At 33.6% G+C, this 27108-nt stretch overlaps 1 long non-coding RNA gene across 1 annotated transcript in view; it reads left to right on the forward strand.

The window, feature by feature from the left end:
• Window positions 1–26576, forward strand: part of LOC134472933 (uncharacterized) — a 37701-nt gene extending 11125 nt beyond the window's left edge. The window contains exons 3-4 of the long non-coding RNA XR_010042967.1: window positions 18879–19007; window positions 25281–26576. This is a non-coding gene — a long non-coding RNA (uncharacterized LOC134472933). The remainder of the gene's footprint in view (window positions 1–18878; window positions 19008–25280) is intronic.
• Window positions 26577–27108: the final 532 nt, after the last annotated feature.

Raw genomic sequence — 27108 nt, forward strand, 5'->3', positions numbered from 1 at the left:
GAGTTCATCAACACCGCATTATTCAAAATTGCATATTCACTATTAATACACAAAAATCAACTACATTGTTCTAATTCTGCAATTATCAAACTGGAAATGAAGTTAAGAAAATGTGTTTGTATACCCTAAAAATAAAGTATCTTAAACATTTTTAACAATATAAGCACAAAATTTATACCATGAAATCTGAAAAACATTATTGAAAAAAATTAGAAATGTAAACATACACAAAACCATTATATAAGTGTGGATCAAGTGGCTTATTATTTTATGATGATAATATTCCCAGACTGATCCGAAGATTTAATGCAATTTCTATGCATTAATGCAATCTCATCTCAATTCTTTGCAGAAATTGACCAACTAACTCTAACCACATGTTAAAATTTGTGGCATCAATATATCCAAAGCAATGTTGAAAAAAAAAAAAGTTGGAAGACTCAAGGATCCCCAAATTTAAAACTTACTACAAAAGTATGATGTCTTGTTAACGTGTGTCTTGCATGAATATAGTTACAGATATATAAATTAATTTTTTTTAATTAAAGTCAAGTGTTTATGAAAATTCATTGAGGATATATTACATATTCCAATAAGTAATGCTAAGAAAAGTAGACACTTATAGTATCTATAAGTGAACACCTTTGCTACACCTAAACCAAAAATTCACACAAAATGATCAAACCTAAATATAACAATTGAAATCTTAAAATTCTTAGAAGCATAAATTCTTAGGAGGAAATCATTATGACGTTGAATATAAGAAGTTATTCGTACATCAAAAGCTTTTAAAAAATAAAAAGTATATTGCATAAAAAGTTTTAAAAATTGTGTTTGAAAGAATACTATAGGTAAGTAAAAGAGAAATCAAAGATTGGGGCAGAGTACTGGCAAATCATATGTTTAATAAAAGAATTTTATCTGGAGTATTTCAATATTGCTTATCTCTTAGTAATTAAAAAGACAAAGCAATGCAAATGAGCAAAGAATATGAATAGGCTTATTTATAAGCTTAGACAAATGGCAAATAAACACGTGAAAGGAGTCCAAAAGCATTACATATCAGAGATGTGAAAATTAAAACCATAATGAGATAGCATTCCATAGAATAGCAATAATTTGAAATTCAAAAGTAATAACTGTTGATGGGGATTTAGCTCAGCGGCATAAACGCCTGCCTTGCAAGCAACAGATCATGAATTCGATCCCCAGTCTCAAAAAAAAAAGTAATAATTGTTGATGGAAAGTACGGAAATCGGAAATTTCTGAGGTAATGTATGCAGCATGGTAGTGTTTGGCAGTCCCTTTAGACACTAAATGTGTAGTCATGATGTGACAAAGAATTCCATGGAAAGCTACATTCATTACTGCTTATCAAAGAAAGAAAATTATACCCATACCAAAGCCTCTGAACAAAAGTTCATAGTAGTTGTTTTCCAGGTTTGCCAGAAATATTAAAATAAATGTAGAATAACTGATAAATGCATTCATAATTTGTTGTGCATCCATCCTTTTTAATGGTTTAATAAACCAGGGACGATTTTGAACATTCTGCAGAAAATAGCTTGAAATAAAGAAAAATTGCTCCATTGCTCTACAATATTAATATACAAATATTCTATTGCCTTCGTTATAATTTCTGAAACATCCTGTGGATTTGCTTCAGTTCTCCGCTCTTCTACACAGGCAGCTCTTCTCCAGTCTCTTGTGACCTTCTAATTTCCTTCTTACTTTTATTAGCTCTCCGGGACATACTGAGTTTTCTCTCTCATTCTGCCCTTTTAGTGATATATTTATTCCTTTATTTCTATCTTCTGATTTGGCTTTGATGGAAGGGCTTTAATCTATCCTGATACTTACGGCATCATAAAAATAGTAGAAATCTCAGGGAAAGTGTGTCTTTTATAAAAATATAACATATGCCATTGCTTAATTTAATTATATTCTCATCATTGTTTCATTTACCTTTGGAATCCTTTATTTTCTTCACATTATTACAAGATACTTCCCATAGATTCTTTTTTAAATACATTTATTTTATTTTGAAGAGAATAAAACTGAAATAAAAAAATAGAATGAGATAAAACAAAACAATGACCATGGTAAAGATTTCAAAACATGATAAAAGGAAACCAACAACCACTACAATGAAGCCTTTTGCTATCTTCAACATAACTGCCCATAACATCAGGCATAATAAACTCAAATAAAATAGCAGAGTAAAACCAATCAAAACAGAACGATGAAAGCAATACAGGACTTCAAAACAAGACAGTAAGAATGCAACAATGGCTACTGTAATTTATCTTGTCTCCAAAGCAGCTGCTTATACCATCAGACATAATAAAGTCAAACAAAACAAAATAGAATAAAATCAATCAGAAGAAAACAAGTAAAACAATTCAGGGATTCAAAACAAGATAAGTGGAAACCAATAATAGATACCATAATATATATTTTGTTAATTGAAGTAGCTGTCCAAGCCATCAAATATGATAAAGTCAAACAAAACAAAACAATACAATCAAGCTAAACAGGACAATGAAAACAATACAGGGTTTCTATTAGAGTTTTCTGGCACAATAAAAAACCAAAAAAAGAGAAAGTGGCCTTTTTATTGAGGACGAGGAGAGGAGCCCACAACCTGAGCGGGTTTGGCTTTTTCCTGCGGTAGGATACAGGGCGCTAGGGGTATGTGTGACTTTGATTAGATGTGGGCATTCATGATGTGCAAGGAACTGATGAATTTTCTTCACACACACAGGGAAAGTAAGGAGGAATTTGTAATTTGGGCCAAAGGGGAAGAAGGAGGAAGTGGCCTCCTTCATCAGGGGAAGTGTTCCTGTTTGGGCCTTCTGCCATGTTACACCAGCGCCATAACTGCACAGTAATTTACACTAGGGCAAAAATCTTTCAGTTTCAAAATGGGATGTAAATTAATAATTCTCAATGTATTATTTATAGCTATAATTTTCATTAATTGAGTTGTGTTTTTACCCGGAGAAAAACAATATATTTGGAATTTAATAAATATATCTCATAAGCTGATTTGAAATTTTGTATCATTGTTTTTATTCTTTTATGTTTTAAAATAAAACAAAATAAAATCTCCAGTTAATGATCAAAAAAACATAATGTAAAATTTGAAAGCTAAATAAAAATGCCAAGGCAACTTCAGTAACCAATTTTTGGTAGAGTCACTTCTTTTTATGTTAAAAGAAAAAAATGATAACAAAAATAACAATAAAACAGAATTTCAAAACTGAGTAGTAGGAAACTAACAATAATTAATATACTGAGAATTGTTATATTTGTTGTAGTTAATCAGTGTACAAGATACAGGCATGGAAATTTGTCCAAACAATACTAGCACAAACCTTACTTCTCAATAAACCAAAAGAAACTAGCTGTACACCTACTTTAACTACCTTGAGTACACGTATTTTTTTTCCTTTTTTCACCCTTCCTTTCACCTCTTACCCACAACATTTACCTTTTCTTTTGAACAATTCCTTGCCAATTCACATCCATTGTACATTTTGGATCCTATTTAAGCATTCTTTTTCTCATATTACTGAGACAGTATATTTACACATTTGGGACTGATTTTTTTCACTTATGAGTACGGTCTCAAGTTGCATCCATTTACCTACAACACTCAATTTATCCTTGTTTATGACTGAGTAGTAGTCCGTTATATTTTTAAAAAGGGTACTTTTTATCCATTGCTCAGTGGATGGGCATTTGGGTGTAGCTATTACAAATAGTGCTATTATAAACATGTGTGCACATTTATTGCTGTAATATGATGTTTTTAAATCTTTTGGAAAGATCCTCAGATGGGGAACAGCTGGGTAGAATGAGACCTCTAATCTGAGTGCTTTTTTTTTTTTTTTTTTTTTTTTTAGAATTTCCACACTGATTCTCACAGTGGATGCACCAGCCTACAGTCTCACCATATATATATTTCTGTATATGTATAAAACCATAGGAGGAAGTTCTAAATATACATAAAATAATCCAATTTATACCAGGAAGTTGTATGCAATGATTTCTCACCCAGTAGAGTGATTTTACCTTGTGGTGGTGGGGGGGAGTTCCTAAGAAATAGGCAATAGGATGCACAGATGAATGAGGTTAAATATAGCTGGAGGAAGGCTGGAGGGCACAGGATGATCATCCAAGCTTTGGGTAATTGTAGCACACAAGAGGGAAGGATTGGAAGAGAAGGCCTAGGAGTTCTGAAGTAAACCAGACAGAGAAAAAACAATGCTTACTCACATAAAAGTGTCATAAAATTAAGTGAGATAACTGATGAAACAGAGAAAGGACACAAGCAGAACCAAACAAAAGGAAATTTTAGCAATCTAAGTCATAAACAAGATAAAAAATAAGGAAAAAAATAAACAGGAATAAATTTTGACAAGAATATCCTCACATGATGAATAAAAACAACAAACATACCAAAAAATAAATAAAACAGCTCAAAACAGAGTGGAGAGAAAAAGAAAAACAAATGGAAAACAAACACAAAAGATACAAACAATGAAAACAAAACAAAACACTAATCCAGCAGAATACCAAGAAGAAGACCAGACAGAGGAAATAAAAGTAATTAAATTCCTCAGTGTCTACAGTTCCTTGGTCAGGCCAAGTCAGGATCCAGAAATGAGCGCTCTAGCCGAAGTGCAGGTGGATGTGTGCTGATCTTTGTCTCTGGATTTGCAGGATGAGGTTGTGGTTGGAGTTCTTCCCAGTCATTTAGAAAAGAGAACGAAAAGAGAAAAGAAGGGATGGAAGAGGAGGGAGGGGAAAAGAGGGGAGGGGAGGGGAGGGAACAAGAAGGAACTGGACAGCCTCACTCCTCAGCTTCTCAATATGAGATGTGTCTTTGTGCCAAAGCACAGTGCTCCTTCACCTACCGTACCACCTGTTGCCTGGTGTTGTTATTGTTCTATGAGATCTTTCCCCGCCTCTGGTCTCACCTGCACCTCCTGCCCACAAAGCCACCCCTTGTGATGCCCTCCCTGCCTACATCACACTTGGCTCTAGATGGCCATGATTCACTCGCCTTTGAACTCATGAGGTATTAGGCAGGACATCTCAGTATAAACCATAAATGGCCTAGAAAATAGTTTCATCATAATTAAAACTTGATATGCACATAAACTAAAAATCTGTTGAAACAAAAATGGATTTAGCAAAAGATGTTTGCTATGTCTAAAAATAGGATTGGAAATAATTTAAGTCTTCCATAGGAAGACTTCCACATGGTGTTTTGGCTGCGTAGACTGTGATATTAAACTTGATTTTTGATAACTTTCTAAATTTATTTTGATATAAATAAACCATATAATTTTTAGATTTATTACTATGAACTATATTTAGTCCTTTTCCATAAATGCTTTTCATGGCACGCAATGAATAATATGAGTATGTCTTTTGAACCTTTCAAATGTGCATGCTACCAGCTATTCTCTTGACAGCTATGAATGTTTTCATCACCCTAGTGAATGCAATTTTTTGAATACCATATAACAGCAATGATAAAGTACCAATTATTATGTTTAAGCAATTATAAATAGGCTTTTCCTAAGAAAATGCATTTAGTTGCTAGCAATTGTTACTAAGATGCCAAATAAATATAATTTCAGGATGATATGATGTAATATTTAATGGGGGGTTTACTAAATATAAAAGTTTTAGGAGACCTAGCCCAACCTTTCTAAAAATAGTTGTGTAACACTGAACAAGTTATTTCCAGATTTTGTCATTTTATTTTCTTATTGATAAAAGGAAATTAGGCAATATCATTACATCAGGCTTTAGCATTGCTAGAATAATTTAAAGAATTGTAAATAATTCTATAAAATGAGTGCAATGTATTTCAGTAAACTAATTGTTAAGGTTTGTGTCTAGGTGTGCCCCCCCCCCACGCATGCATTCATCCGTGATTCACGGATGTGGCTGAATGTAGCATTCATGATTGGCTCATTGTCTAGCACTGGGATTAGTGGGTGAGTGCTGCATCGAAGGGCAGGAAGATGGCGTGTGTTCCCCTTTTTGCTCTTGCTATTAGTGGTGGCCGTGTAAGGCTGCCCCTCAGGAATGTCATTTTGCCTTGCATCCAACTAAATATGGACTGAAACCTCCAAGACCTTAAGAAATAAACCTTTTCTTCCTTCATTTTAAGCATCAGGTGTTTTGTCTCATCAATGAGAGAAAAGTAACCAAGACACTAATGATAAAACAAAGCTTGCCAGATAAATGAATTTACTTTCATAATGTTAAAATGTTAATGTCTGCAATATGTTCTGTGAGTGTAATCCCACTTAATCCATTTTCTGATAAAATTCTACACAGTATATGAACACACAAGAAATTGGTTAATCACTGATATGGCACAATGGGTAACTCTATAATCTTATTATCTTTTCAAAGGATTTCTAACATGTTAGAAAATATTGATACCACTATGTATCAGCCTAAACCTTGATCTTGTCTACCGCTCTGAATTAGCTGATCAACTACACACACTCAGTAATTTTGAAGAAAATAAGTCAGAGTGTACATATTAATTTTTTGGAAGTAAAATTAGTTACTTTCCAATTCTAACATCATACTTGATTTTTACCACCAGCTAAAATAAATTGAACATGGGTATAATACATGAATAAAAATATAATGATTTGCATACTCATAGTTTGGATTTTAATTAGAAAAATTTCCATATATAAATCCACTTAAACTCACATTTTCATATTTCACACTCACTTGTTTTTTAATACTCAGGATTGAGCCCCGAGTCTATACTAAGCTATATAGCCAGTCTTTTGTCTTTCTTTTCTTTCCTCTTCATCTTCTTCCTCCTCCTCCTCCTCCTCTCCTTCTTGTTCTTCTTCTTCTTTTTCTTCTTCCTCCTCTTTTTCTTCTTCTTCTTCTTCTTCTTCTTCTTCTTTCTTCTTCTTCTTCTTCTTCTTCTTCTTCTTCTTCTTCTTCTTCTTCTTCTTCTTCTTCTTCTTCTTCTTCTTCTTCTTCTTCTTCTTTTTCCTGTTCTTGTTCTTCTTCATCTTCTTCTTCATTTTCTTCGTCTCCTTGTCTTCATCTTCTTCTTCCTCTTCCTCTCCTTCTTTTTAAAATTTTAAGACAGGATCTCACTAGGTTTTTACATTGCCCAAGTTGCGTTTAAATTTGTGCTCCTCCTGTTTTTCAAAACTCATCTTCTGAAAAGTGAAAATCAAGCTAAAGCCTAATGTTTATAGTTAATAACATTCTACTACAAATTTTCTTACCAGAGTAGAACCTATGTGTTCTCAATACATGAAAATCAAAGAGATGCATAATCGCTCTACATGTACAGAACTGATATTATAAAGCAACTTCAAGAGGTAAAAACTGCTAGAAATGTCTTTCCTCGTGAGTAGAGTGAGGGTATGATGGATTAAGAGTTATGTGGGTGACTTTAAGAAGAGTACCAAGAATTCAGCCAGACTAGTTAGGAAATATGAGGCCACGGGTTTTCTGGGACCTATTTGGTTTACAGAGTCAGACTTAGAACAACTAATCTTCCAGCCCTCTTTGAATTCCTGCTGTCTTTCTCCTGGGTTCTATTTGTGACTTATTGTTCAATAATTTTAAAACATGAGAAGGAGAAAAAAAATGGAGCAGCATTTATAAAACTGATAAGGACTTCCAAAGACTGCAGGGAAAACACTACCTTAAGGATCCAGTATATGTTTTTTTTTTTTGCTTGTTTGTTTGTTTGTTTTTCCCCGTCAGACTGAGTGAATGTGGGTCTCAGAGTGGAAAAGAATCAGTCTCAGCTTGGTCAGGCTTCCATAATGTTTGTGAGACTACTGAGAATAATCAGCATGGAGAAAGGCTGAGAAACGCATCAAAGCTGACAAACTCAGGAGCTGCCTAAAAAAGTTTCTGAGTTTATCTGTAAGTAAAATCAAGCTCTTAAATCCAAAGGACACCTCTGACATAGAACAGGAAGTGGCAATACTGTCCTCAGACTCCCCTGAACAGGTCTGAAAGAGATGAACCAGTGCAAAGATGGAGCATTACCCTTGTGCCCAAGAGCATATGTAAGCATTTCCATCTAAGGAATTTAGGAATAAAACTAGATCCTCAGTAATGTATGTATTGGCCAAAATTAGGCATTCATGTGAGCACATATTATTTATTTATGTTTATGGTTAAGTTTACCAGTCACTCTATAATATTTATTGTCAGGCTGCTTCCATTCCTTTAACTGTCTGTATAGTTCATATCATATTCTGTCTACTAAAATGGCCACAAAATATATCCCCTGTCCTCTGCAGTGTATATTGTCACCCTCTCATTTCCTTTTAAATAATTAAACATTATTTCTCCACACTATAAAAATGGGGAGGGTTTGTGACCCCTTTGACAAATAGAGGAGGTAGAAGTAAAGCACACAGAGGTTCATGCCTGTAATCTCAGCACTCGGGAGGCAGGAGGACATAAACTGTGAGCTCAGTTTAGCAATTTATCAAGACCCAGTCTCAAAAACAAAAAGGAGTTGGAAGAACAGTTCACTGTGAAGGCCCTCTGTTCAACTGTTTAGTAACACACATACATACATGGAGAAAAATAGAACAGAACAGAAAAGGAAAAGAAGTTGAAGGGGTTCTGGCAAGTTTTTACTCCTTGCCTGTTGCAGTCTTAAGTGCCATCTATGATATATGCATGATGGCTTCCCTCTGACTGCCATATGTGACAGGTCAAGGGGAGACTGCGGAATGCAGTGTGCCACACACGCAGGGGAAAAGAGCACAAGACAGGGAATGACACAAAATAATCAAAGAGAATCACAGTGCCAGATACGGGCATTAGGAAGTAATTTAATTATTTTAGACAGAAATGCCCTGTCATGGTTTTCTCAGCAGAGATTGCTCCAGGGGAAGAAGGTGTGGTAACTAGTAAATTTAAAGAAATCTTCAGAGGAAATTGATTTATGTCTTCAGGGTTATTTCTTTGCACTGAAAATGATAGCAGTTTAGAGATCGTCTCTCCTCTGAGAGGATTTTATTGATATATATATATATATATATATATATATATATATATATAGAGAGAGAGAGAGAGAGAGAGAGAGAGACAGACAGACAGACAGACAGAGAGAGAGACAGACAGAGAGAGAGAGAGAGACAGACAGAGAGAGAGAGAGAGACAGACAGAGAGAGAGAGAGAGATTTATCAGCCAATATAATTACTAGCTTTCACAGCTTTTGGATCCTTTGACTCAAATGCTGCGTAGGCAGGGTACATTTGGCCCTGTCTGCATCACCTGGAGTGGGATTAGGGCACTGTGAGCTGGAGCTAAATCAGTAAGTGACTAACCAGTATATTCAATAGCCTAAAAATCTCATGTTGCTTATGATGATCAATCAATAAATATAGGTACAAAACTTAACGGTGTGTAATGATTTTTGGAAGTATGTCCTAAAGCCCCAGCTGCTCCAGCTCGAGGCTAATGCTAACTGCATCACACAAAAATTGCCCACCTAAGTCTTCTCCAAATGTCTCACCTCCAAAATTATGTGCAAAACGTAATGCTGTAGTCAACCACTTACATTTTGGTAATATTTTACCAAAAAATAAGTAATCAGAAAATCATGCATGGTTTGTCAAAATACTAAATTTTTCTATGATCTCATCAGAATATTACTTTCTACTACTTATTTTAACATTTCACATATTTTTAAATTTTGTAATTCGACTTTGCTATAAAAGTGATTTGTATTTATTTTTGGATTATAACTTTATACCAAATAAAACTTAGTATATATACACATGACAGTGGTCTTCATCATCTCTCTACTTATATTCTACATCATTTCTCTATGTGTGTATGTGAATGTTTATGTGTATGAATGCATGTAAATATGTATATTTATTCATTTATTCACATATATATTTATGAATGTGTTTCCTTGGTTATTAATACAGAAGTACCCGTATTTCATCTTACCCAGGTGAGTGTAATATACGTTGAGACACTGCACACAGTGTTTTGACCTATGGTTCTGAATTCAGGAAGAGACAGGGCTCCCCTTTTGTATAGTGAAGCTACATGCATGTGAATCTACAGTGAAACCCTGAAATAATTATAACTGGTGAATATCAGTTGTCTTATTTCCTGCATATGGCACCCATTGTATCCTAGTTTTTAAGCCACTATTTTTACAAGCAATTCTGCCAGGAAATCCGTTGCATACCTAAAACCGAGAATCGTATTCCTCATCCATTAGTTCCTCAGTGGCTGATCTTGCCCTGATTCTGCTCCTCTTGCTGGGGCACTTCGCAGAAACCACATGAAATTCATTTCACAATATTTGTCCTCAGTTGCTTCACATGAAATAAAGGAAAAAGATTTATGAAGAAGTGAATCTCTATCATCCATGAATTTCTTTCTGAAAAGTAGACAGAGCAAAAAATGAAATTAGCTTTCCATAGACACAGATTGTTGAATAAGTGATAGAATTAATGAGTGGGGAACATCAAGAAAGTCTGTGAAAGACTTCAAAGTTTTTAATTCATTTTTTCAATCTAGAATCAACTAGGGAGTTTGGGAAACATTAATTCAGATTAATTCTTTTTTTAAAATATAAAATAAAAATGAAGAAAGAAAAAGGAAAACAGAGAAGAAAAAAAAAGAAAAATTTCTTGATGGAAAACTACCAGTTTTCTTTATTGAGTAAAAATAATATATCTGAAAATTATTCCTGTTTTAAAGAGATAATATTAAAGAAAGACAATAGGAGTATACCCTTTAGTTACTATTCCATTGTTGAGACAAAATACCAACTCTCAAAGTTAAGAGAGGAAGGATATATTTAGATTAGTTTACAGAAGTTTCAGTCCATAGCTGGCTGGCTCCAAGGCAGGATGGCACATGGCAGAGGGGTTTCACAGAGGAGAACAAATTCATGGCAAACTGAAGACAATGAAGCAACAACAGAAGACCACAGACAGCTCTTTCTGTTCTTTACATTTTATCCAGGCTACATAGGGGTACAGGACTCACACCCTCAATCCTAGAGGCCTAGGGTTTAGCACTGTACCGTGAATCAGTCACAGCGTCAAGTACTGTAGATTCAGTCACCTCTGAAGAAGCCTCACCTGTACCACAAGTGGCTTTGGGAGAATAGTTAGACACCAACAACAATAGCATCCATCTGAGAAACTTAATGTAGCTATAGTGTTATAATCTGGAAGGATCTTTCTCAGATAATCTTAGCCTCAGATTTATGAATTCAGAAGCTTCAAACTGCCCACTAATCTGAAAATGTATCCAAAATTGTGTTAAGTATGTGTCATTTTTTTTGGAGGGGAACATTGTGTATTTTTCATGAGATTCCCAAATAGTGTTAGTCTGAATTGTAGAGTATTTACATTCTTCAGAATAATTCAGAAACATTTGCCATAAACATAGAAAGCTTCAAACAAGCTTTTATGAATTGATCACACATCATTTAACTTCATTTTATAATTCTCTTGATAAAAAGTATGCCTCTAAATTGTAAAAGTAATCTTAAATAGATTTAATGTAAACATATTAATACAAAATATATAAATTTGGAACGACAAATCAACTCTAAGTTTATCATCTTTGACTCTCCTAGGGAAGTCGGGGCATTTGGAGAAATTTGATAAACATTTCCAAGTCAGCTGAAAGAACCATGGAGAACTGTCGTAATCCATTGGCAATGGTTCTCCTTAAAGTATTGATTTGTGATAGACAAGAAGTCTTGGAAAATATATGCCTTCATTCCTCGAGGTCGGCATAGAAATTCTATTGACAAAACTGCTGTTAGATTCCTTGTTACTAACATAAACAAATGAAAAGTGACTCTGCCAAAATTAAAGGAAAATTAGTCTCAAATAAATATTTTTATTAAATAAGGCCTCTAATTGCAATGATAGTATGCAATTACAATAGGATGCTTTTAAAGTTGGGAAGGTGCTTAGTGAAACATTAGTAAGTTCTTCTAGCAAATGCTGAATGAATTCTAATTTGAGTTATTGGTCTGTTCACAAAAAATGAATTAGTTTTTAAGCTAAAATAATTTTTTGCAAGGGATATGGAGATAATGTATCATATTTAGTTTAAACTATTAATGCATTTTCAGTTAATACACTGATTCCATTGGCAGATGGAAGACTAGTATGTAGTACAGAGACTTGCTTGGCTGTTTTAATAAACCAATGTTGTTTGGTTCAATATTTTTTGTCTAGACTAACCAGTAACCAGTATAAATGCTACCCAGCTACAGAGAATTTTAGACACTGAATATTTGATTAGAATAACTACGTAATTTGTCTCATCTGTTCTGTGTGTGTTTGTGGTATGATCAGATTTTGCTTGTGGGGATATTACATTTACCTCATTTTCGTTCATAATTTCAGAACAAAACCCAAGTTGTTTTGCCTGTAATGTTTTCTTGTAAACTAATATTATTACTCCATCAGCACTCAGTGGGCAAACATATTTTTCAACATTCCTCTTTTAATTAACTTGTCTTACAAACAAAGGCTACCAGATGAACACAATTTATCCACAGCATGTATTTTCAGCTAGAAGGCAGATAATTATTGCTCACTACAGAAATAATGCTCTCCTTCTTGCTCATGTATAACAAACTTTAAATGTCATTTTATAGCAATAAAGATTACATAGCACAGGGCTGTCTTAAGAGAAGACAATTTCGCACAGGAACTTCTCATTAACCTGAAGGTCAGAGGTGAGACATGATCACCAGCTCTGGGTAAAACACACCTAAATTGCCCTACACTAAATGTAATGCCCTCATAATCACAGAAGTGGGAAGAGTAAAGACAAAACAGTTACTGTGATGCACTTTTAAGTGAAATTATACATTTTGGGAGCTGGCTTGCTACCTACAACCCTGCAACCTATGTCTGGGGATCGGAATCTGTTGAGTGAAATAAACAGGCTTTGGGATGGAATTGGCTCCTTTAATAAACTAGTGGCAGCTTGGCAACATTTAAATATATTGTTTCAATTAATCACAGCAATTGCAAAGTGATCCTTAAGCATTAAGAGAAAATTGTACTTTCAAACAGAGTGCCTCAAGTCTGCCAGCTACACTCAGCTGAGCTGTGGCATTTCAGAGACGTATATGATAACAGAAAGCACTAGAAAATCATGTGCACTAATTTCAAAGCTGTAAATTAATTTCCTAGGCTAGGAAGTTTTTAAACCTCCTTTGCAGTAGGTCACCATTTTCTTAAATCATTAATCCAACTTTCTGTTGTCTGCAATAAATCCTACCCAGATAAGCAATGCCAATATATATATATATAAAAGGAATCCTGCTTTTCAATTCTAACTCCATAAATTAAGAAGCAAACCATGATTTTAGTAATCATTTTCAAAAGAAAACCTGAAAGGCAAAAGACAAACCACCTGATTTGTGTTCTGCTGAAAGGTTAGTATGAAACTAACCACAGTTCCTGGAAGTTTGAGTGAGTCTGGTTCTTGTCTAGATAGCAACAGGCCAGCTGGAGAAAACTCTAGCATAAAAACTACTGCTTATTTGTGAAGGAGGAACACAGATATGAAAGTCACACAAGTAACTAGTCAGAGTAAAGTTCGCCTATTATTGGTCTATTGAAATTGGTTTATAATTTACAACAGCGAGTTTCACCTGGTGTTAAAGAAAAATCAAAAAGTGGAAGAAAGGAAATCAGAAAATTGTTTAGCACATCATGGAAAAGTCTAAGCTTGATGATAGAAAGGCAGAAGAAAAAGCAGAGTAGTCTTTCCAACGAGACTGGCAGCCATTTTAGAAAAGAAATTAGAAGAAGCCCCAAAACTAGTTTTGGGCCTGAGGAATTTCTCAGTTGCAGTGTACTTCTCAAGGATTATTTCTTTGTTGTTTTTTCATTCCTCTTTATTAAATAATAGGAAACACATTTTAAAATGAAATTCTAAAAGTATTCATTTGGCTATATTCATGTGGGGCAAAGGGTTCACTGGATAAGGGACTCATTGATCAACTGTACATACTCTGTTTAGCCACACAGACACTAGGATTGTGCAAGCAGGCAGACGTGAGTTCGATCCCTGGTACCGATAAAAACGAAAAAGACAAAAAATAAAAAATAAAAATAAAAAGAAAAAGAAATACGTCCTAGGTGGAGTCTGAGAAGGTCCCTCTAACGAGTACACAGAGACCTCAACTCAACCAGGAAGGTTTTTGGCTCATATGGAACATAATTTTAGAATGTGTCGGTGAGAGATATGGTCAGATTTATTAAAAAGAATAAAAAATATACACACTCACAGAGTGAAAAGTAGGGATGCTTAAACAAGAGACCTTGGGTTGGAAATATATTTGTGGCCTAATCAAGTCAAATGACGTAGAATGCTTATTTTCCTGTTTGTTAGGTTTGCTTTAATGTCAATCAAGCATGTTAAATGCATATAATTGCATTTTGAAACTTACAGATATATTACCCAATTAAGAGTGTTGTTTGTTTATTTGTTGGTGATGCATATCTGATGATTGTGTTCATTTATAGTATCAGAAAAAGACACAGGCCAAGTTTGTGATGTGTGGTACTTTTAAGACCTTTAGGATTTTAGGAAGCAGAACCTTGTAAAACAACAACAACAACAATAATAATAATATTAATAACATCAACAACAACAACAAAAACAAACATGGAAGCCTGAGTGTAGAAAAGGTATTGCAACCACAATGAACTTCAGTTATGTCTCAAAGCTATAGCTTTCTCAAAATTACAATTTAAAAATTCCAGTTTTCTTGTCTCCATTCCCTCTTTATTTCTTTATCCTACCTCAGCTTTTATCCTAAAGACTCCTAAGAGCAGAAAGGAATGGGGTCAGGAAACAGCAACAAGTCAGGTGTAGAGCGATCGTCCCAGATTCTCAAGGCCCACGAGTATCAAAGGTGTTAATGATTCCCATCCTTTTTCCTTCTATTGGCACTATTTATAATGCAGTCTTTGTGTCTGCTCTTTTTATGATATATTAAAGAGTTACCTTTCTTATGTTTAGAAATCTGTCTTCTTAAGGATAAGAAAAATCAGTCTAATTTAAATGCAGGAAGAGGAATAGAGACTAAAATAAATAGAGAATTTGCCTTCAAACTCCATACAGATCAGCTTAAAGTTAAAGTGCAATATAATTTGACCTAACTCTTTCCTTGTCACAAAATTTGATGTTCTATGCTTTTTGGGGCAATGAATATTTGATGTTTGAGCAAGTTGGCTCTGCTAAACCGAAAGGAAACAATCTGAATTTGCATAGTTTACTATAACCACACAGTAACTCCACCTTATCTAATTAAGCCAATTGATCTTTATAAACAAATGAAGACAATCCCATCAATGAGCCAGAGATGCTAGCTCAGAAGTTGAGTTATGCTTTGGGATTTGGGGATCTTGCATGTGCAAGGTTATCCTCATCTAGCCACAGCCGAGGTACCTGGGATGCCATGACCCTTCCTGAGAGGTAGAGGAAGCCTTTGTGAAGGTGCTCCAGTCCTCTGACTGCTCAGTGTAATGTATCAACTCGACTTGAGTTAAAACAAATTAGTTAAGCTCTGCATATATTCTTGTATGATTAACAAACAGAACACAAAGGAAGGCAAAAAGATGGCAACTCCCCATGTATGTGGCACTAACCAACTGACTTGGAGCTTGTCTAGAATGAAAAGGTAAAAGAGAAGCAGTCTCTCTCTCTCTCTCTCTTTTTTTTTGGGGGGGGTCCCGTTTTCACCATTTCCTTTGCACCTTGGTCTCCAGTTTCTTTAAACTTCTAGTGAGAACTCTTCTGCCTCTCACTGCGGTCACATTGGTGACTCTGAAATGAATTTCTGATCCATAACCTACTGCTACTGGACTGTCTGGCTGTGAAAACAACCACTGGAATGCTTCCCAATCTGATCCTGGAAGCCTACCTAATAAATTCCTTGTGTAAAGTATATTTTTATCTTCTATTGATTCTGCTTCTTTAGAAAACCCAAGGTAATAGAAGTACCTTGTTGTTCAACATTTCATATCTTTGTTTATGAGACGAGTGCTTGAGACAGAATCTGACTATGTAGTCCAGGCCGGCCTTGGACTCACTATGTAGCCCAGGCTGGCCTCTAATTTCCTGCCTCTCTCATCCTCCTGAGCACTAGAATTACATGTATTTTCCATTACTCCTGCCTGTAAACATTTTATTGTTTTTTAAATTCTACCCTAATTTAAATAAAAATAAAATAAAATATTTTCTATTCTGAATACACTTATAAAGCTTTATTTTGTTTGGCTTCATGCAGAAAACAAGAAGAAAGTCATCTGAACTTGTACAAAACTTTAACTAAAAACATTTTTTGCTAAAATGCTCTAACATATATTTTAATTTTTCTGAAGATAACAATGAAATTTTTTAAACCCACATTTGGAAATAATTTTGGTATAAAGTAAAGCTAAATCTCATGTAAAATACCTTATTTAAATTTTAAGTGAGCAGCATAGAACTTGATGCAGAAATAATTATGAAAGCATTTCTATGTCTTCTTTCATATTTTTCACACATTTTATGTAAACTACCATTATTGATTTTAAAAACAAGGCATATAATTTGATGTGACATTGGAATATGTCATGGGGTGAAGAGAATTAAATATTTTCCAAGCACCTTTTTTAACCAGTTTTGCTTAAGTGCATCTGTACAAACCTAAAGCAAATTTTCCACATTTATTCTATTTAAAATTTCCAAGAAATGATTATATTCTATACAAGCAGCTAATCTTTTTAATATTAAACTATAATGCATTAAAACAGTTTCATCCTTTAAAACACACTTTTTCTTCCAGACTTACGGAGAACTGAAAGGAAATTAACTCAACAGTGAACAAGAGACATAAAACATGAAACACGACTAGATAACACCATCCCGTGGTCAACTCCTGTAGCTCACACTCTGCACTATTGGAAAAATTGTGCACTGCAGCTGCCTGATGATAAGCTGTGCTATGCCGCTCTTAAGTGGGAAAAATGACTGAAAACCAGCAAGAAATCCTTTCTGGTTGTTTGTTTTGTTTTTCAGTATAATCATCTTTTTAATACAACCTCCTTATTTATCAGAACAAAGTGAAAACAGAGATTCTAAGACACCACAGATATATTAATTAGGTTAATAACCTGATTCAGATGTCCCCACTGCAATGGCTGAACCAATACCGTAAGAGCATAGTCTCCTTTCCTTTCCTCTTCTTTCCTCTTCCCTCTATTTCCTCCTTATGCCCACTTGCCTTCTTCCCTCGTTATCCCTAACTTCTATTTTTTTCGTTTCATCTTTATTTTTTCCCTAAATTGTCTCAAAAGTTTTAAGAAGAATTCTTAATCTGTTAAAGTAAGTTAAAAACAGCATTTATCACAAGGATAGTGTAAATTTAGGTTAATGTAAATTTAGGTATTAGTTAAACATGAAAGATTTAGCTTGCTCATAAGTGAAAGGGGAGGCAAAGAGGCTTTTTTGATCGCTACTTTAAAAAGGAATTTTCAACTTTCATTAAAATCTGAGGTGTCTACATAGATATGTCCATTTCATTAATATGTTTTATATATACGACAGGAATCAATGTTTTAAATACATGTTTGGCGATTGCTTTAAGTATTTTGTTGTTTTTGAAACTTGAAATAATAAGGAAATCATAATGATAATTGAGTAATATTATCAGAGTTGGGGTGCTAGGGCTATTCTACTAATTACAGCCATGTATCATAGTTTTAGAGCAACAAACCATGTCAGAATATTTGTAACAAGTGATACCTATATCCACTTTTTTCTTATTAGGTATTGTTGTGTGGGTGCACCTATCTGTATGTATTCTCTTATTCTTTAATCACAAAATATATATTCTTAATGTGGTTTGCTAGCAGCTGTAGTGCTAGTCACATGATAAGGGCTCAGATGACTTCTATTCTTAACCACAATGATAGTGCAGATAAACATATGATTTTCTGTATTCTAAATAACTGCACTGCCAGAGAATGAACACCCCTCATTTTCTCATGGAATGTGAACAGCGATTAAGACTACAGTTTCACTCAGAATTTGTCACCGTATTTCCTTTATTCTCTATTTTGGACCTCATGATTTGTATGACTGTAGGTTCTAAGAAAAAGTTAAAAATAGAGAAAATAAAGGTTCATTACATATTCTACTAGATATGCTCCTAAGCTATCATTTCTAATTTGGAAATTCCTGATTTTAAGGGCTCTTGTTTCTCTTCAGCTGAGAACACAAAGATCTGCCTATTACAGACATGTAATAAAATCCAGTGATTTTGACAGAAAATAACAAGGCAGAGACGGTGATCATGTATTTGAAGATCTCTGCTTCACAGCTCAGGAGAGAACTCCTCTGTAAGCATCTTTTGTGGGTCTTCTAAAAAAAATTAAAGGAGAATTCTTTATGTCTGACCATTAAAACATTGAACCACTTTTAATAGCAGTGAACCTGGCTACATTGTACTCATATAAGAGTAATTTTTTCTCCACTCAGACCTTTCAGGACCAGTACCTTTCACGCTATCTCATGTACTTAGAGTAGGTGTACAGAAAACGCTTGTGGAATGAATGGACGTCCCACTCTATTTCCATTACAGACATGCATTTGTCCACTTGCATTTCCTCACCTCTAGCACATCTATTATATTCCTTGTCTAGCTAATTCTTTCTTTCCACTTTTCAGTGCAAATGTCATTCTTCATTGGAAACACAGTGTGCATATTATTGTTCTCCTGTGTAGAACTTCTGCTCTACAGAACAATTACAGCTTCTAAAATGTATCTTTCTCCTAGCGGATTTCCGGATCTCTACATCTTCTCTTGCATCACAGTACTAGTTACGGATGGTTGGGCAGCACAACCTGAATGGATGGGAATGTCCTCAGGACTCCACCCAGAATGGAACTCATTGTTGGCCTTCAGGTATATTTCATTTATGAATGAAATTAATCAAACAAACGTTTTAGAGAAGTAAATGAGAAATCTTTTGATTTAAGACATAATATGTTGGGTCTGGGAATTTAGCTCAGTGGCTTAAGCGCCTGGTCATGAGTTTGAACCTTGGCACAAAAAAAAAAAATACACATAATATGTTTTTCTACCAGTATCTCCTTTCAAAGAAAAACTGTTATCTATGACAGAGTGAAAAAACTCTTAAGTGAATAGCGAATGCATTCTTACAAATGAAAAATCAAGGTCAAAAATAGAAGACAGTGTTTGCATGTATAAAAGAAAATGGTTTTGAAAACCTTTTATAACCTTCCTTTAAGGGGAGTCAGCCATCTTCTTTAAGATTGACAATTGATTTAAAGAATAAAAGCAATGTCTATTCGCTTTACCTTTTAGTCACTATGTCAGGAAGAACTGAGACTCAACATCAGTGTTTTATATACAATGCTGCGTGTGTTTCTTTTATCCTGAACTGGATTGTAACAAGTATTGGAAGTTGATTGTTGTATTCCCTTCTTAGAAATATGTGAGGGTAAGCCTCATGTGGGGCAAACAAATACAGGATGGAAAGTTTCCTGAGAGAGTCACACAAATGTGTGAAGATCACAGGGCTGAAGGAACTTTGGAAAAAATTTAAAATGAAGATTTATGTAAGCTAGGTACCCTAGAGATGGAATTTGCAGCCAGCCTGCTTGTCTTTTCCAAGATTAACTTTTTTTCCCTTTGATAATTGAAATTTTTGTCTTTTACTGGACACACTTCAGCTTGGAACAAAAGAAACTGTTTTCTAGTTCTCTTTGCAACTAGATACATGGTTCTAATTCAAGATTCTGGACACCAATACCTGAATGAAATTGTGTGGAGTCTTCTCCAGTACCAAGATGGAGATAGTTCAGATGGGAAAAGCCCTTTTTCTACACTAGCATAAGTCCTTTTTCATGCCCATACAACAGGACTAAATTACCTCCATATAGAAGTATAGAAATATTTTTATATGAGAGAAAACTAATCTATACTTTGTATGCATTTAAATTCAAGATGAAATAACAGTCATTTTCAACAATCTTCTATAATATAGTGCAATGATGAATAGTAGCATATCCAGAGCTTGGGCTAGCATTTCTAAGAAGAGAACTCAATTTTTGGATCATTCCAGAAAATTTAAGTAGTGTACCCTTATTAAACTGACTTCCTGTCTATCCCAGATCCCATACCTCTGCTTAGAGGAGGGACTCCTTTGATTGTGTAGGCCAGTTATAGAAACTGAGTTATATGAATTGATGTCCCAAACAATGTGAACTGTCATTTGAGAAGTTCCATGTTCCCAAAGGAAAGTCACATTCTTATAAAATAAGGAAGAACAACTGCAGAATAGAAAGTCCACTACAGTACTTTACTACGGTACTTCTAACAATTTATCACTTATTTTCAAATTTAAAGTTGTTAAACTGAGCTTATGTCCTTTACTACCTTGCTTTAGCCTTTCACTTCTTTGAAATTTCTTTTCTGACAGATGTCAGGGAACTTTCCTCTTTATTGATTTTCTACATGCTTTATCTCTCATCCATCTAGTCCCCATTTTCGCCTTTCACTCTGACTCCAAAATGTCAAGTTTATTTCCTGAAAGCAAACACACATCTATTTTTATGTGCTTAATAATAGGACCAAGATTTTTATTGCATTGTACCAGAAAATTTAATCCAATAATTAGAGTTTGTGGATCATACATGCAAAATGTACATGATTGTTTTCATTTTATCCCTCTTTAGTAGAAACTATTAATACAAATGGTAAAATATTAGCTATTATTTTTAATCTCCTCTTTCAAATAAACACTATTTTCCCTAAAACTATAATTCTTATATCTTTCTCAGCTTTCAAATTTTAAAAATAATTAACCTTGTGATATGAAGGTGATTCAGTGGCTGTAGAATATCACTTGCATTTTTTGAAGTAAATTTAATCATATTTCTCTGAATTAGGTATTCACATGATGCCTCACTAAATAGTTAGACAATACGCACATTTCTTTGTATTTTCAATTTCTAATTCCCTGAACAAACAGATGGTTTGCAGACCTCTCTTTAGTTGATTTTATAAAGCATTTTACCTAATGATCATGAACCTCATGAAATTCTGTTTCTGTAGCATCAGTTCCCTTGATGCTTTTAAAATTTTTTTCCTATGCAAGTATTATTCTTTCCATAGAAGAAATAGAACTGAACATCTCTATTTGAACAATATGCATCTATTTATTAAAATTCTATAGCAGTAACTGTAGGTCAATATCCCTTTTCTTAGCCTAAGCATCCTCTATTAACACATTCAGTAAATGACGGAAAGAACTAAGGCTGGTTTGCATTTCTGTTACCACCAAGCAAATGCCAGGACAGGACAGGTGAACACAAAAGCAAAAGTCAACCTAGTTTTACAGAGGATCCATTTTTTCATATCTTTTTTTTTTTTTTTTTTTTTTTGTGTTTTTGAGACAGGGTCTCACTATGTAGTTCAGGCTGGCCTTGAGCTCACTTTGTAGCCTAGGCTGGTCTTGAACTCACAATGATCCTCCTGCCTCAGCCTCCCCAGTGCTGGGGTTACAGGCGTGAGCCACCACGCCCCATCATTTTCTGAGTAATAAAGTCCTTTGAGGACTCCAGTGATTCTGGCAGAAGTGGTATTGCAACCATACAAATCAGGAAAAAAGTTTCTTCTAAATAATAAAAATAAAATATATCAAAAACCCAGACTTAAAATTAATATTATTAGTTCAAATAGTTGTCTATCTAGATCAAGAAACCCTGAAGGAAATTCAAAATTTCTATTAAAATCCTGACAAGTGATTGGATCTTTGAAAACTAGATCGGGAAAAGAAGACAAACAGTCAAATAAAAAAATTTACATATTGTTTCATAGAACAATAGGAGAGCTAGTGGGAATATAGAAAAAATTTCAAAAATATTGAATTCTTTTCTTCTTTATTACAGTTGTCAGTATTAGAGGTAGTATTTTTGTGTAAAATTTGCTAAGTGTGCATTATACTTCTTAGTTCTGTCAGTATCACTCTTGCCTTTAAGACCCATTATCTCTCTCAGAGTGAGTCATGCAGCTTGTTGTGACCCATGACTCTTGAACTCTCCTAAGGTAAACTTTAAAACTCTAGTTTGAATTTGCTGTCTGTTTCTTGCACTTTTTCTAAAAGGCTGAGACCATTGCAGATAGAGGATTTCATCCAGCTAACTCATAGCTGACCCATAACTGACCTGTACTAGCATATGATGTGGCTTGGGGCATTATAATTTAGCATAAAGTGACTAATAGAAATTTATCAATAAATTCTTTAAGAAACATGTGATTTGTGAGCAAGTCCTGAAGCAAAGGAAGGATTTTCACAAAGAGAAATTATCATTTGAGATGAAACAGATAATAGGAAAAAATAATGATAAACATACACTTTTGTATACTAGGGGATAGCAATTGCATTTTCTAAAAACCAATACATTTTGTTCTAACAATCCTTGAATCAATTTCTTTTGTTTAAATATTTTGAGCTAAAAATTCAGCTGAGTTGGCCTGTATTAAATACATTTCATCCTATACAAATTTTTATAACATTACCATTTAGCTAAAGGTAAAATATTCATTTGTTATCAGTAATTATTCACAAGTTAATTATTCTAAAGTTGGAGAAATGTGATGAAAACTAGTTTTCTTCTAGCTTAGTAAATATGAACCGTACATGCAATAACAACCAAGTTTTCAATCAGATGAGCATAACAGGAGATAATTAATTTGGAATGGTTTTGAATGATATTAGTCATGGTATGACTCAGCAGAAAGAATTATTCCAAAGATTAAAAGAAAAATCATCCTAAGTTCAGTACTGTGAAACTTATATATTTGCCAAAAATATGCTTATTTTCATGGTCTTTAAATTAAAAAAAAAAAAAAACTATTGTATTCCATAGTAGAATTTTTAAAAGGATTATGAGATAAATTTCAGTAAAGAGCATCCTATCATCAGCACAAATACAAGCCTTATCTCCCTAACAGTATAAGTACAGCTAATTTCTCTTTTGGGCCTGAGTCTGGATAAAGAAGTCACAAAAATTCAGTCTTAAAGGCAATGCTGTCATTCATTGTTGGGCAAGGTGAAAGAAAGTGTTAGCTGAGAAGGTCTGATGAATCATGGTTTTCTCAGAACACATAAAGTCCCTGTAAGGACCAAAGCGGGTGGAGAGCTCTAGGCTTTTTTGATGTAGAATTTACAATACGATATAGAATGCAGATGTTTGTATCAGATCAGTAGGTAACATATGTCAAATTATTTTGAATTGTAGATTCACTAATCATTTAGTAAAACAGCGTACATGCATTCTAGTATACAAATGTGATTCATTTGAAAGAATAGAATTAATGAAGATCAAAGTCTGCCTAGACAATGAACGTAAGAAAGAAAGAAATTTCAAAGTAAAGTTAGAAATGACCTTTAAATCTTTTCTTCTGGAAGTCTTTAAAGATAAGCAATCCATCTTTTGAGATTTCTGAGTTTTTCCTTATGGTTGTAAGGTTCTTCAAAATGTTTATACAATATTCTATATTTCATTATAAAAAAACTTACAAGCACTTGGATTAAAAAAACATATTTTATTGTATTTCTTTCCATCATGTAGATAGCACCAATTTTATCTTTACAAAATGTTGACATAATGTAATGAATAATCTTATGGAAATAGAGGTTTAATCCAGATAAATTTGATTGAATCTTTAAAAACAGCTAAATTATGAAAAAAGGTAATATTGCAATATGACCACAGAAATATAAAGGGTAACCAGAGTTTACTGTGAACAACTTTATACCAATAAATTTGATAACACAGAAGAAAGAGAAGTTCCTAGACACATGTAACTTACCAAAATTGAATAATAAGGAAATAAAAACAAATAATAGACCAATAATTAGTAGTTTGATGGAAAGAGTAATGAAAATTCTTTCAACAGTGAAAAGCAAATTGACATCATTATTAAATTATATGAAGTATTTAAAGAATTATGAGGTCAGTGATATAATTAAGTGACCTAGCACCTATCTGGCAAGTGTAAGGTCCTGAGTTCAATTCTTGGTACTGAAAAAAATGATAAAAATTAATAACAAATGTCCTTAAGTAATTTTTGAAAAGCACATAGGAAGAAAACATCCTTTTGTACCTTTCTGTGTACCTTTCTATCCCGTGATGGGATAGAAATATCCTATCACGGAAGTCAGACAATCTTAAAACAACACAGTAAGTAAAGAGAAAAGAAAACAGAAGAAAAACCAACTACAGAGAAAAATGCTAGATGAATATAAACGTAGAAATCATCAACAAAAAAGTATCAAACCAAAATGTGAGCACACTGAAAAAAATATTCACCACGGTCGACTGGAAAAATATTTCATGTATGTTTTCAAGGTACACAACTCTTTATAAATTGATAAATATAAAACACCATATAAACAAGATAAAATACAACATTTATGTGATTGTATCAATAGATGTGGAAAATGTCTGTAATAAAATCAACATTTCTTCTAGATAAAACTGCAAAACAAAGTAGGAATGAAAGAAAGAGGTCTCAACATAATAAAGGCAATTTCATTTCCTGAAAGGTGACACCTAACATTATATTGAGAGGGGACAAAGTGACCAGCATTGTCTCTAAGATCTAGACAAAGATAGGGCCTCCCATTTTTATTACTTTTACACAGCACAGTATTAAAATAGCCTGAGCAATCACCAAAGAGGAAGAAACAAAGATGATCCAAATTAGACAGCATGACGTCAAACTGTAATGGCTTGTAGGTGATATGAACTCAAATCTGTCAACAGATGATTAGGAATAATAAATGGGCTTTGTAAAGTGGCAGAGTACAAAATCAGCATGCAAAACCTGGCACTATTGCATATATCAGTGTACAATTTTATAATCTAGAGTTCAAGAAAACAATTGCATTTACTGTGGGGAAAAAAAAAAAAAAGCCAAACCCAACCAACCAACCAAGAAACAAACAAAACTATCTTGCAATAGATGAAAGAGCTTTACAATGAAAATTAAATAATGTTGATGAAATAAATAGAAAGGAACACAAATAAGTAGAAAGCCATTCTATGTCATGAATTGAAAGTACTCTTTTTATGATACTTGTAAGATTCAGAACAATTTTAAGATTCAGTTTAACCTTTATCTATAATTTTTTTTTTTTTACAGAATGAGGAAAACAATTTTAAAACTTGTTTGAAACTGCAAATGATCCAAATGGCCAAAGCCATCTGAACAAAAAAGAATAAAGTAGGAGCATTACAATACATGACTTCAAAATATGCTATAAAGCTGTGGTAACAAAAACAGCATTGTTTAATACTGGTTTAGAAAAAGACATATTGACCAAATACACAATATAAATCCTAAATAGAATGTGTACCCATGTTTATAGCAGCACAATTTGTAAAAGCCAGATCTTGAAAGCCATCAACTGAGGAATAGATAAAAAAGATGTGGTATTTTTATACAATGGAGTATTACTCTGCCATAAAAAATGATCACATTGAGATATTCATAAGTAAATGGATGCAACTTGAGACCTTCTCATCAATGAAATAAATCAAACTCACCTGTGTAAATACCATATAGTCTCCCTAGTGTAAGAAATGGTAAGAGTACATAAGATACAAAAAAGCTCAATAAACACAATAAAAGGACAAGAATTTGCTTAAGGAGGAAAGAATAATATCTCAGGGGAAATGAGGGGAACAAAAGAAAAGGAAAAGAAAAAAAAATATAAAATTATATAAACACACTTAGTATAGCCAAGATGATTGTGCTACAAACTCTATTAGTTCTTGGAACAAAATAGCTAACATTCATAGGACTGGAACACTTGTGCATATTATTGTATGGTGATCTGAGGAATTCTTGAAGATCATTATGTAAAATAGCAGCCCTAGTTAGGCTCATAGCTCTTTGTTTTGAAAGCCTATATTGTCAGTGTTCTGGGCTCTTTGCTACTGTTGTTTAAATGTCATTTTGTTTCATGTTTTTCTAGGAATTTGTTTTGTTTTGTCTTTTTTCCTCTAATACAGAAAGAATAGGTACGCATGTAGCGAATCATGCCTGCGTAGAACTTCTAAACAGTTTATAGGAATCAATTATATAAAGATCAATAAAATGAACAGCTACTTTGAAGAAAAAGAGACACTAAGGTACCCGTTGCTGATTCTGTAGCATCATGATGTGAAATCCAGCAACACTATTATTCTTTGTTCAGAGTGATTTTAATTTGGTTTAATTTCAACATAGGTAAAGTTATGGACAGTTATTTTGAAGAGAATGAGAGACATTATGGCAGCCATTGTTGACTTCTCTATATTCTGGTCTTGAAGACCTAAAATGCCTTTATCATCCTGTTGGGATCAGTTCTATATTATATTTTGCATGAATTCATTGTATGCAAAGATATGGACAACTATGTGGAATAAAACGAGACAATGTGATAGACAGTGAAAATCTCTGGTTGTCTTGATTTGAAATCTGCGTCTCTTACATTGTTTTCTTATGATCTGTTTTCTATTTAATTTTACCCTCTTTAAAGTAAAAAAAAAAAAAAAAAAAAGTTAAAGAATCCCTAAACACAAATTCACATAGCTATGACTAACCAATTTTGACAAAATTGCTAAGACAATGCATTACAGCAAAAAGAATCTTCACCACAAATGTTGTTAGGAAAATTGGATTTCCAACGATAGCAAAATAAATTTAGATTCCTATTTCTCACCAATTTCCTAGAAATTTACTGAGAGTGGGTGGAAGGTTTGAATGTAATACCTGAAATGGGAAAATACTGGGGGAAAAAAGAGAAGAAATACTTTATGATACTGAAATAGATATAGAATAAGTGGGACATCAAAATCACAGGAAACAAACACAAATCAAAAGAAACAACATTTTATCAAATTAAATACACAGCCAAAGTCAATCAGCACAATGAAAAGATGAAAAGACAACCTACATAATTTATAAACTATACATATTATAAGAT

Source organism: Cavia porcellus, unplaced genomic scaffold, assembly GCF_034190915.1.
Source record: "Cavia porcellus strain 051 isolate PalLab524CR breed Dunkin Hartley unplaced genomic scaffold, mCavPor4.1 scaffold_2, whole genome shotgun sequence".
Classification (NCBI taxonomy): domain Eukaryota; kingdom Metazoa; phylum Chordata; class Mammalia; order Rodentia; family Caviidae; genus Cavia; species Cavia porcellus.